We start from the raw sequence: 12562 nt of genomic DNA, 5'->3' as shown, positions 1-12562 counted from the left end.
CCTTCCCGTTGGAGATATTTCGACGTTTAAGCACTCGTTGAACTCCATTTCACAGTGCTAATGCAATGCACAACCATTTAAGCGTCGAAACAATCAAAATATCTCGCAAATCGCGAAGATTTCGAAAATTTTAGCGAAAAATAGCCGTCATTTCCTTCCCGTTGGAGATATTTCGACGTTTAAGCACTCGTTGAACTCCATTTCACAGTGCTAATGCAATGCACAACCATTTAAGCGTCGAAACAATCAAAATATCTCGCAAATCGCGAAGATTTCGAAAATTTTAGCGAAAAATAGCCGTCATTTCCTTCCCGTTGGAGATATTTCGACGTTTAAGCACTCGTTGAACTCCATTTCACAGTGCTAATGCAATGCACAACCATTTAAGCGTCGAAACAATCAAAATATCTCGCAAATCGCGAAGATTTCGAAAATTTTAGCGAAAAATAGCCGTCATTTCCTTCCCGTTGGAGATATTTCGACGTTTAAGCACTCGTTGAACTCCATTTCACAGTGCTAATGCAATGCACAGCCATTTAAGCGTCGAAATAATCAAAATATCTCGCAAATCGCGATTTTGACGAGAAAAAGCCGTCATTTCCTTCCGTTGGAGATATTTCGACGTTTAAGCACTCGTTGAACTCCATTTCACAGTGCTAATGCAATGCACAACCGTTTAAGCGTCGAAACAATCAAAATATCTCGCAAATCGCGAAGATTTCGTAAATTTTGACGAAAAGTAGCCATCATTTCCTTCCCGTTGGAGATATTTCGACGTTTAAGCACTCGTTGAACTCCATTTCACAGTGCTAATGCAATGCACAACCGTTTAAGCGTCGAAACGATCAAAATATCTCGCAAATCGCGATTTTGACGAAAAATAGCCCTCATTTCCTTCCCGTTGGAGATATTTCGACGTTCAAGCACTCGTTGAACTCCATTTCACAGTGCTAATGCAATGCACAACCACTTAAGCGTCGAAACAATCAAAATATCTCGCAAATCGCGAAGATTTCGTAAATTTTGACGAAAAATAGCCGTCATTTCCTTCCCGTTGAAGATATTTCGACGTTCAAGCACTCGTTGAACTCCATTTCACAGTGCTAATGCAATGCACAACCATTTAAGCTTCGAAACAATCAAAATATCCCGCAAATCGCGAAGATGTCGTAAATTTTGACGAAAAATAGCCGTCATTTCCTTCCCGTTGGAGATATTTCGACGTTTAAGCACTCGTTGAACTCCATTTCACAGTGCTAATGCAATGCACAACCGTTTAAGCGTCGAAACAATCAAAATATCTCCCAAATCGCGAAGATTTCGTAAATTTTGACGAAAAATAGCCGTCATTTCCTTCCCGTTGGAGATATTTCGACGTTTAAGCACTCGTTGAACTCCATTTCACAGTGCTAATGCAATGCACATCCGTTTAAGCGTCGAAACAATCAAAATATCTCGCAAATCGCGATTTTGACGAGAAAAAGCCGTCATTTCCTTCCGTTGGAGATATTTCGACGTTTAAGCACTCGTTGAACTCCATTTCACAGTGCTAATGCAATGCACAACCGTTTAAGCGTCGAAACAATCAAAATATCTCGCAAATCGCGAAGATTTCGTAAATTTTGACGAAAAATAGCCGTCATTTCCTTCCCGTTGGAGATATTTCGACGTTCAAGCACTCGTTGAACTCCATTTCACAGTGCTAATGCAATGCACAACCGTTTAAGCGTCGAAACAATCAAAATATCCCGCAAATCGCGATTTTGACGAAAAATAGCCGTCATTTCCTTCCCGTTGGAGATATTTCGACGTTCAAGCACTCGTTGAACTCCATTTCACAGTGCTAATGCAATGCACAACCGCTTAAGCGTCGAAACAATCAAAATATCTCGCAAATCGCGAAGATGTCGTAAATTTTGACGAAAAATAGCCGTCATTTCCTTCCCGTTGGAGATATTTCGACGTTCAAGCACTCATTGAACTCCATTTCACAGTGCTAATGCAATGCACAACCGTTTAAGAGTCGAAACAGTCAAAATATCTCGCAAATCGCGATGGTTTCGTAAATTTTGACGAAAAATAGCCGTCATTTCCTTCCCGTTGGAGATATTTCGACGTTCAAGCACTCGTTGAACTCCATTTCACAGTGCTAATGCAATGCACAACCGTTTAAGCGTCGAAACAATCAAAATATCCCGCAAATCGCGATTTTGACGAAAAATAGCCGTCATTTCCTTCCCGTTGGAGATATTTCGACGTTCAAGCACTCGTTGAACTCCATTTCACAGTGCTAATGCAATGCACAACCGTTTAAGCGTCGAAACAATCAAAATATCTCGCAAATCGCGAAGATTTCGTAAATTTTGACGAAAAGTAGCCATCATTTCCTTCCCGTTGGAGATATTTCGACGTTTAAGCACTCGTTGAACTCCATTTCACAGTGCTAATGCAATGCACAACCATTTAAGCGTCGAAACAATCAAAATATCTCGCAAATCGCGAAGATTTCGAAAATTTTAGCGAAAAATAGCCGTCATTTCCTTCCCGTTGGAGATATTTCGACGTTTAAGCACTCGTTGAACTCCATTTCACAGTGCTAATGCAATGCACAGCCATTTAAGCGTCGAAACAATCAAAATATCTCGCAAATCGCGAAGATTTCGAAAATTTTAGCGAAAAATAGCCGTCATTTCCTTCCCGTTGGAGATATTTCGACGTTTAAGCACTCGTTGAACTCCATTTCACAGTGCTAATGCAATGCACAACCATTTAAGCTTCGAAACAATCAAAATATCTCGCAAATCGCGAAGATTTCGAAAATTTTAGCGAAAAATAGCCGTCATTTCCTTCCCGTTGGAGATATTTCGACGTTTAAGCACTCGTTGAACTCCATTTCACAGTGCTAATGCAATGCACAACCATTTAAGCGTCGAAACAATCAAAATATCTCGCAAATCGCGAAGATTTCGAAAATTTTGATGAAAAATAGCCGTCATTTCCTTCCCGTTGGAGATATTTCGACGTTTAAGCACTCGTTGAACTCCATTTCACAGTGCTAATGCAATGCACAACCATTTAAGCGTCGAAACAATCAAAATATCTCGCAAATCGCGAAGATTTCGAAAATTTTAGCGAAAAATAGCCGTCATTTCCTTCCCGTTGGAGATATTTCGACGTTTAAGCACTCGTTGAACTCCATTTCACAGTGCTAATGCAATGCACAACCATTTAAGCGTCGAAACAATCAAAATATCTCGCAAATCGCGAAGATTTCGAAAATTTTAGCGAAAAATAGCCGTCATTTCCTTCCCGTTGGAGATATTTCGACGTTTAAGCACTCGTTGAACTCCGTTTCACAGTGCTAATGCAATGCACAACCATTTAAGCGTCGAAACAATCAAAATATCTCGCAAATCGCGAAGATTTCGAAAATTTTAGCGAAAAATAGCCGTCATTTCCTTCCCGTTGGAGATATTTCGACGTTTAAGCACTCGTTGAACTCCATTTCACAGTGCTAATGCAATGCACAACCATTTAAGCGTCGAAACAATCAAAATATCTCGCAAATCGCGAAGATTTCGAAAATTTTAGCGAAAAATAGCCGTCATTTCCTTCCCGTTGGAGATATTTCGACGTTTAAGCACTCGTTGAACTCCATTTCACAGTGCTAATGCAATGCACAACCATTTAAGCGTCGAAACAATCAAAATATCTCGCAAATCGCGAAGATTTCGAAAATTTTAGCGAAAAATAGCCGTCATTTCCTTCCCGTTGGAGATATTTCGACGTTTAAGCACTCGTTGAACTCCATTTCACGGTGCTAATGCAATGCACAACCATTTAAGCGTCGAAACAATCAAAATATCTCGCAAATCGCGAAGATTTCGAAAATTTTAGCGAAAAATAGCCGTCATTTCCTTCCCGTTGGAGATATTTCGACGTTTAAGCACTCGTTGAACTCCATTTCACAGTGCTAATGCAATGCACAACCATTTAAGCGTCGAAACAATCAAAATATCTCGCAAATCGCGAAGATTTCGAAAATTTTAGCGAAAAATAGCCGTCATTTCCTTCCCGTTGGAGATATTTCGACGTTTAAGCACTCGTTGAACTCCATTTCACAGTGCTAATGCAATGCACAACCATTTAAGCGTCGAAACAATCAAAATATCTCGCAAATCGCGAAGATTTCGAAAATTTTAGCGAAAAATAGCCGTCATTTCCTTCCCGTTGGAGATATTTCGACGTTTAAGCACTCGTTGAACTCCATTTCACAGTGCTAATGCAATGCACAGCCATTTAAGCGTCGAAACAATCAAAATATCTCGCAAATCGCGAAGATTTCGAAAATTTTAGCGAAAAATAGCCGTCATTTCCTTCCCGTTGGAGATATTTCGACGTTTAAGCACTCGTTGAACTCCATTTCACAGTGCTAATGCAATGCACAACCATTTAAGCGTCGAAACAATCAAAATATCTCGCAAATCGCGAAGATTTCGAAAATTTTAGCGAAAAATAGCCGTCATTTCCTTCCCGTTGGAGATATTTCGACGTTTAAGCACTCGTTGAACTCCATTTCACAGTGCTAATGCAATGCACAACCATTTAAGCGTCGAAACAATCAAAATATCTCGCAAATCGCGAAGATTTCGAAAATTTTAGCGAAAAATAGCCGTCATTTCCTTCCCGTTGGAGATATTTCGACGTTTAAGCACTCGTTGAACTCCATTTCACGGTGCTAATGCAATGCACAACCATTTAAGCGTCGAAACAATCAAAATATCTCGCAAATCGCGAAGATTTCGAAAATTTTAGCGAAAAATAGCCGTCATTTCCTTCCCGTTGGAGATATTTCGACGTTTAAGCACTCGTTGAACTCCATTTCACAGTGCTAATGCAATGCACAACCATTTAAGCGTCGAAACAATCAAAATATCTCGCAAATCGCGAAGATTTCGAAAATTTTAGCGAAAAATAGCCGTCATTTCCTTCCCGTTGGAGATATTTCGACGTTTAAGCACTCGTTGAACTCCATTTCACGGTGCTAATGCAATGCACAACCATTTAAGCGTCGAAACAATCAAAATATCTCGCAAATCGCGAAGATTTCGAAAATTTTGATGAAAAATAGCCGTCATTTCCTTCCCGTTGGAGATATTTCGACGTTTAAGCACTCGTTGAACTCCATTTCACAGTGCTAATTCAATGCACAACCATTTAAGCGTCGAAACAATCAAAATATCTCGCAAATCGCGAAGATTTCGAAAATTTTAGCGAAAAATAGCCGTCATTTCCTTCCCGTTGGAGATATTTCGACGTTTAAGCACTCGTTGAACTCCATTTCACAGTGCTAATGCAATGCACAGCCATTTAAGCGTCGAAACAATCAAAATATCTCGCAAATCGCGAAGATTTCGAAAATTTTAGCGAAAAATAGCCGTCATTTCCTTCCCGTTGGAGATATTTCGACGTTTAAGCACTCGTTGAACTCCATTTCACGGTGCTAATGCAATGCACAACCATTTAAGCGTCGAAACAATCAAAATATCTCGCAAATCGCGAAGATTTCGAAAATTTTGATGAAAAATAGCCGTCATTTCCTTCCCGTTGGAGATATTTCGACGTTTAAGCACTCGTTGAACTCCATTTCACAGTGCTAATTCAATGCACAACCATTTAAGCGTCGAAACAATCAAAATATCTCGCAAATCGCGAAGATTTCGAAAATTTTAGCGAAAAATAGCCGTCATTTCCTTCCCGTTGGAGATATTTCGACGTTTAAGCACTCGTTGAACTCCATTTCACAGTGCTAATGCAATGCACAACCATTTAAGCGTCGAAACAATCAAAATATCTCGCAAATCGCGAAGATTTCGAAAATTTTAGCGAAAAATAGCCGTCATTTCCTTCCCGTTGGAGATATTTCGACGTTTAAGCACTCGTTGAACTCCATTTCACAGTGCTAATGCAATGCACAACCATTTAAGCGTCGAAACAATCAAAATATCTCGCAAACCGCGAAGATTTCGAAAATTTTAGCGAAAAATAGCCGTCATTTCCTTCCCGTTGGAGATATTTCGACGTTTAAGCACTCGTTGAACTCCATTTCACAGTGCTAATGCAATGCACAACCATTTAAGCGTCGAAACAATCAAAATATCTCGCAAATCGCGAAGATTTCGAAAATTTTAGCGAAAAATAGCCGTCATTTCCTTCCCGTTGGAGATATTTCGACGTTTAAGCACTCGTTGAACTCCATTTCACAGTGCTAATTCAATGCACAACCATTTAAGCGTCGAAACAATCAAAATATCTCGCAAATCGCGAAGATTTCGAAAATTTTAGCGAAAAATAGCCGTCATTTCCTTCCCGTTGGAGATATTTCGACGTTTAAGCACTCGTTGAACTCCATTTCACAGTGCTAATGCAATGCACAACCATTTAAGCGTCGAAACAATCAAAATATCTCGCAAATCGCGAAGATTTCGAAAATTTTAGCGAAAAATAGCCGTCATTTCCTTCCCGTTGGAGATATTTCGACGTTTAAGCACTCGTTGAACTCCATTTCACAGTGCTAATGCAATGCACAACCATTTAAGCGTCGAAACAATCAAAATATCTCGCAAATCGCGAAGATTTCGAAAATTTTAGCGAAAAATAGCCGTCATTTCCTTCCCGTTGGAGATATTTCGACGTTTAAGCACTCGTTGAACTCCATTTCACAGTGCTAATGCAATGCACAACCATTTAAGCGTCGAAACAATCAAAATATCTCGCAAATCGCGAAGATTTCGAAAATTTTAGCGAAAAATAGCCGTCATTTCCTTCCCGTTGGAGATATTTCGACGTTTAAGCACTCGTTGAACTCCATTTCACAGTGCTAATGCAATGCACAACCATTTAAGCGTCGAAACAATCAAAATATCTCGCAAATCGCGAAGATTTCGAAAATTTTAGCGAAAAATAGCCGTCATTTCCTTCCCGTTGGAGATATTTCGACGTTTAAGCACTCGTTGAACTCCATTTCACGGTGCTAATGCAATGCACAACCATTTAAGCGTCGAAACAATCAAAATATCTCGCAAATCGCGAAGATTTCGAAAATTTTGATGAAAAATAGCCGTCATTTCCTTCCCGTTGGAGATATTTCGACGTTTAAGCACTCGTTGAACTCCATTTCACAGTGCTAATTCAATGCACAACCATTTAAGCGTCGAAACAATCAAAATATCTCGCAAATCGCGAAGATTTCGAAAATTTTAGCGAAAAATAGCCGTCATTTCCTTCCCGTTGGAGATATTTCGACGTTTAAGCACTCGTTGAACTCCATTTCACGGTGCTAATGCAATGCACAACCATTTAAGCGTCGAAACAATCAAAATATCTCGCAAATCGCGAAGATTTCGAAAATTTTAGCGAAAAATAGCCGTCATTTCCTTCCCGTTGGAGATATTTCGACGTTTAAGCACTCGTTGAACTCCATTTCACAGTGCTAATGCAATGCACAACCATTTAAGCGTCGAAACAATCAAAATATCTCGCAAATCGCGAAGATTTCGAAAATTTTAGCGAAAAATAGCCGTCATTTCCTTCCCGTTGGAGATATTTCGACGTTTAAGCACTCGTTGAACTCCATTTCACAGTGCTAATGCAATGCACAACCATTTAAGCGTCGAAACAATCAAAATATCTTGCAAATCGCGAAGATTTCGAAAATTTTAGCGAAAAATAGCCGTCATTTCCTTCCCGTTGGAGATATTTCGACGTTTAAGCACTCGTTGAACTCCATTTCACGGTGCTAATGCAATGCACAACCATTTAAGCGTCGAAACAATCAAAATATCTCGCAAATCGCGAAGATTTCGAAAATTTTGATGAAAAATAGCCGTCATTTCCTTCCCGTTGGAGATATTTCGACGTTTAAGCACTCGTTGAACTCCATTTCACAGTGCTAATTCAATGCACAACCATTTAAGCGTCGAAACAATCAAAATATCTCGCAAATCGCGAAGATTTCGAAAATTTTAGAGAAAAATAGCCGTCATTTCCTTCCCGTTGGAGATATTTCGACGTTTAAGCACTCGTTGAACTCCATTTCACAGTGCTAATGCAATGCACAGCCATTTAAGCGTCGAAACAATCAAAATATCTCGCAAATCGCGAAGATTTCGAAAATTTTAGCGAAAAATAGCCGTCATTTCCTTCCCGTTGGAGATATTTCGACGTTTAAGCACTCGTTGAACTCCATTTCACAGTGCTAATGCAATGCACAACCATTTAAGCGTCGAAACAATCAAAATATCTCGCAAATCGCGAAGATTTCGAAAATTTTAGCGAAAAATAGCCGTCATTTCCTTCCCGTTGGAGATATTTCGACGTTTAAGCACTCGTTGAACTCCATTTCACAGTGCTAATGCAATGCACAACCATTTAAGCGTCGAAACAATCAAAATATCTCGCAAACCGCGAAGATTTCGAAAATTTTAGCGAAAAATAGCCGTCATTTCCTTCCCGTTGGAGATATTTCGACGTTTAAGCACTCGTTGAACTCCATTTCACAGTGCTAATGCAATGCACAACCATTTAAGCGTCGAAACAATCAAAATATCTCGCAAATCGCGAAGATTTCGAAAATTTTAGCGAAAAATAGCCGTCATTTCCTTCCCGTTGGAGATATTTCGACGTTTAAGCACTCGTTGAACTCCATTTCACAGTGCTAATTCAATGCACAACCATTTAAGCGTCGAAACAATCAAAATATCTCGCAAATCGCGAAGATTTCGAAAATTTTAGCGAAAAATAGCCGTCATTTCCTTCCCGTTGGAGATATTTCGACGTTTAAGCACTCGTTGAACTCCATTTCACAGTGCTAATGCAATGCACAACCATTTAAGCGTCGAAACAATCAAAATATCTCGCAAATCGCGAAGATTTCGAAAATTTTAGCGAAAAATAGCCGTCATTTCCTTCCCGTTGGAGATATTTCGACGTTTAAGCACTCGTTGAACTCCATTTCACGGTGCTAATGCAATGCACAACCATTTAAGCGTCGAAACAATCAAAATATCTCGCAAATCGCGAAGATTTCGAAAATTTTGATGAAAAATAGCCGTCATTTCCTTCCCGTTGGAGATATTTCGACGTTTAAGCACTCGTTGAACTCCATTTCACAGTGCTAATTCAATGCACAACCATTTAAGCGTCGAAACAATCAAAATATCTCGCAAATCGCGAAGATTTCGAAAATTTTAGCGAAAAATAGCCGTCATTTCCTTCCCGTTGGAGATATTTCGACGTTTAAGCACTCGTTGAACTCCATTTCACAGTGCTAATGCAATGCACAGCCATTTAAGCGTCGAAACAATCAAAATATCTCGCAAATCGCGAAGATTTCGAAAATTTTAGCGAAAAATAGCCGTCATTTCCTTCCCGTTGGAGATATTTCGACGTTTAAGCACTCGTTGAACTCCATTTCACGGTGCTAATGCAATGCACAACCATTTAAGCGTCGAAACAATCAAAATATCTCGCAAATCGCGAAGATTTCGAAAATTTTAGCGAAAAATAGCCGTCATTTCCTTCCCGTTGGAGATATTTCGACGTTTAAGCACTCGTTGAACTCCATTTCACAGTGCTAATTCAATGCACAACCATTTAAGCGTCGAAACAATCAAAATATCTCGCAAATAGCGAAGATTTCGAAAATTTTAGCGAAAAATAGCCGTCATTTCCTTCCCGTTGGAGATATTTCGACGTTTAAGCACTCGTTGAACTCCATTTCACAGTGCTAATGCAATGCACAACCATTTAAGCGTCGAAACAATCAAAATATCTCGCAAATCGCGAAGATTTCGAAAATTTTAGCGAAAAATAGCCGTCATTTCCTTCCCGTTGGAGATATTTCGACGTTTAAGCACTCGTTGAACTCCATTTCACGGTGCTAATGCAATGCACAACCATTTAAGCGTCGAAACAATCAAAATATCTCGCAAATCGCGAAGATTTCGAAAATTTTGATGAAAAATAGCCGTCATTTCCTTCCCGTTGGAGATATTTCGACGTTTAAGCACTCGTTGAACTCCATTACACAGTGCTAATTCAATGCACAACCATTTAAGCGTCGAAACAATCAAAATATCTCGCAAATCGCGAAGATTTCGAAAATTTTAGCGAAAAATAGCCGTCATTTCCTTCCCGTTGGAGATATTTCGACGTTTAAGCACTCGTTGAACTCCATTTCACAGTGCTAATGCAATGCACAGCCATTTAAGCGTCGAAACAATCAAAATATCTCGCAAATCGCGAAGATTTCGAAAATTCTAGCGAAAAATAGCCGTCATTTCCTTCCCGTTGGAGATATTTCGACGTTTAAGCACTCGTTGAACTCCATTTCACGGTGCTAATGCAATGCACAACCATTTAAGCGTCGAAACAATCAAAATATCTCGCAAATCGCGAAGATTTCGAAAATTTTGATGAAAAATAGCCGTCATTTCCTTCCCGTTGGAGATATTTCGACGTTTAAGCACTCGTTGAACTCCTTTTCACAGTGCTAATTCAATGCACAACCATTTAAGCGTCGAAACAATCAAAATATCTCGCAAATCGCGAAGATTTCGAAAATTTTAGCGAAAAATAGCCGTCATTTCCTTCCCGTTGGAGATATTTCGACGTTTAAGCACTCGTTGAACTCCATTTCACAGTGCTAATGCAATGCACAACCATTTAAGCGTCGAAACAATCAAAATATCTCGCAAATCGCGAAGATTTCGAAAATTTTAGCGAAAAATAGCCGTCATTTCCTTCCCGTTGGAGATATTTCGACGTTTAAGCACTCGTTGAACTCCATTTCACAGTGCTAATGCAATGCACAACCATTTAAGCGTCGAAACAATCAAAATATCTCGCAAACCGCGAAGATTTCGAAAATTTTAGCGAAAAATAGCCGTCATTTCCTTCCCGTTGGAGATATTTCGACGTTTAAGCACTCGTTGAACTCCATTTCACAGTGCTAATTCAATGCACAACCATTTAAGCGTCGAAACAATCAAAATATCTCGCAAATCGCGAAGATTTCGAAAATTTTAGCGAAAAATAGCCGTCATTTCCTTCCCGTTGGAGATATTTCGACGTTTAAGCACTCGTTGAACTCCATTTCACAGTGCTAATGCAATGCACAACCATTTAAGCGTCGAAACAATCAAAATATCTCGCAAATCGCGAAGATTTCGAAAATTTTAGCGAAAAATAGCCGTCATTTCCTTCCCGTTGGAGATATTTCGACGTTTAAGCACTCGTTGAACTCCATTTCACAGTGCTAATGCAATGCACTGCCATTTAAGCGTCGAAACAATCAAAATATCTCGCAAATCGCGAAGATTTCGAAAATTTTAGCGAAAAATAGAAGTCATTTCCTTCCCGTTGGAGATATTTCGACGTTTAAGCACTCGTTGAACTCCATTTCACAGTGCTAATGCAATGCACAACCATTTAAGCGTCGAAACAATCAAAATATCTCGCAAATCGCGAAGATTTCGAAAATTTTAGCGAAAAATAGCCGTCATTTCCGTCCCGTTGGAGATATTTCGACGTTTAAGCACTGGTTGAACTCCATTTCACAGTGCTAATGCAATGCACAACCATTTAAGCGTCGAAACAATCAAAATATCTCGCAAATCGCGAAGATTTCGAAAATTTTAGCGAAAAATAGCCGTCATTTCCTTCCCGTTGGAGATATTTCGACGTTTAAGCACTCGTTGAACTCCATTTCACGGTGCTAATGCAATGCACAACCATTTAAGCGTCGAAACAATCAAAATATCTCGCAAATCGCGAAGATTTCGAAAATTTTGATGAAAAATAGCCGTCATTTCCTTCCCGTTGGAGATATTTCGACGTTTAAGCACTCGTTGAACTCCATTTCACAGTGCTAATTCAATGCACAACCATTTAAGCGTCGAAACAATCAAAATATCTCGCAAATCGCGAAGATTTCGAAAATTTTAGCGAAAAATAGCCGTCATTTCCTTCCCGTTGGAGATATTTCGACGTTTAAGCACTCGTTGAACTCCATTTCACAGTGCTAATGCAATGCACAACCATTTAAGCGTCGAAACAATCAAAATATCTCGCAAATCGCGAAGATTTCGAAAATTTTAGCGAAAAATAGCCGTCATTTCCTTCCCGTTGGAGATATTTCGACGTTTAAGCACTCGTTGAACTCCATTTCACAGTGCTAATGCAATGCACAACCATTTAAGCGTCGAAACAATCAAAATATCTCGCAAACCGCGAAGATTTCGAAAATTTTAGCGAAAAATATCCGTCATTTCCTTCCCGTTGGAGATATTTCGACGTTTAAGCACTCGTTGAACTCCATTTCACAGTGCTAATGCAATGCACAACCATTTAAGCGTCGAAACAATCAAAATATCTCGCAAATCGCGAAGATTTCGAAAATTTTAGCGAAAAATAGCCGTCATTTCCTTCCCGTTGGAGATATTTCGACGTTTAAGCACTCGTTGAACTCCATTTCACAGTGCTAATTCAATGCACAACCATT

The sequence above is a fragment of the Bombus huntii genome, unplaced genomic scaffold (assembly GCF_024542735.1).
Source record: "Bombus huntii isolate Logan2020A unplaced genomic scaffold, iyBomHunt1.1 ctg00000192.1, whole genome shotgun sequence".
NCBI lineage: Eukaryota > Metazoa > Arthropoda > Insecta > Hymenoptera > Apidae > Bombus > Bombus huntii.
The sequence above is the reverse complement of the archived record's forward strand: the minus strand, read 5'-3'. Positions refer to the sequence as shown.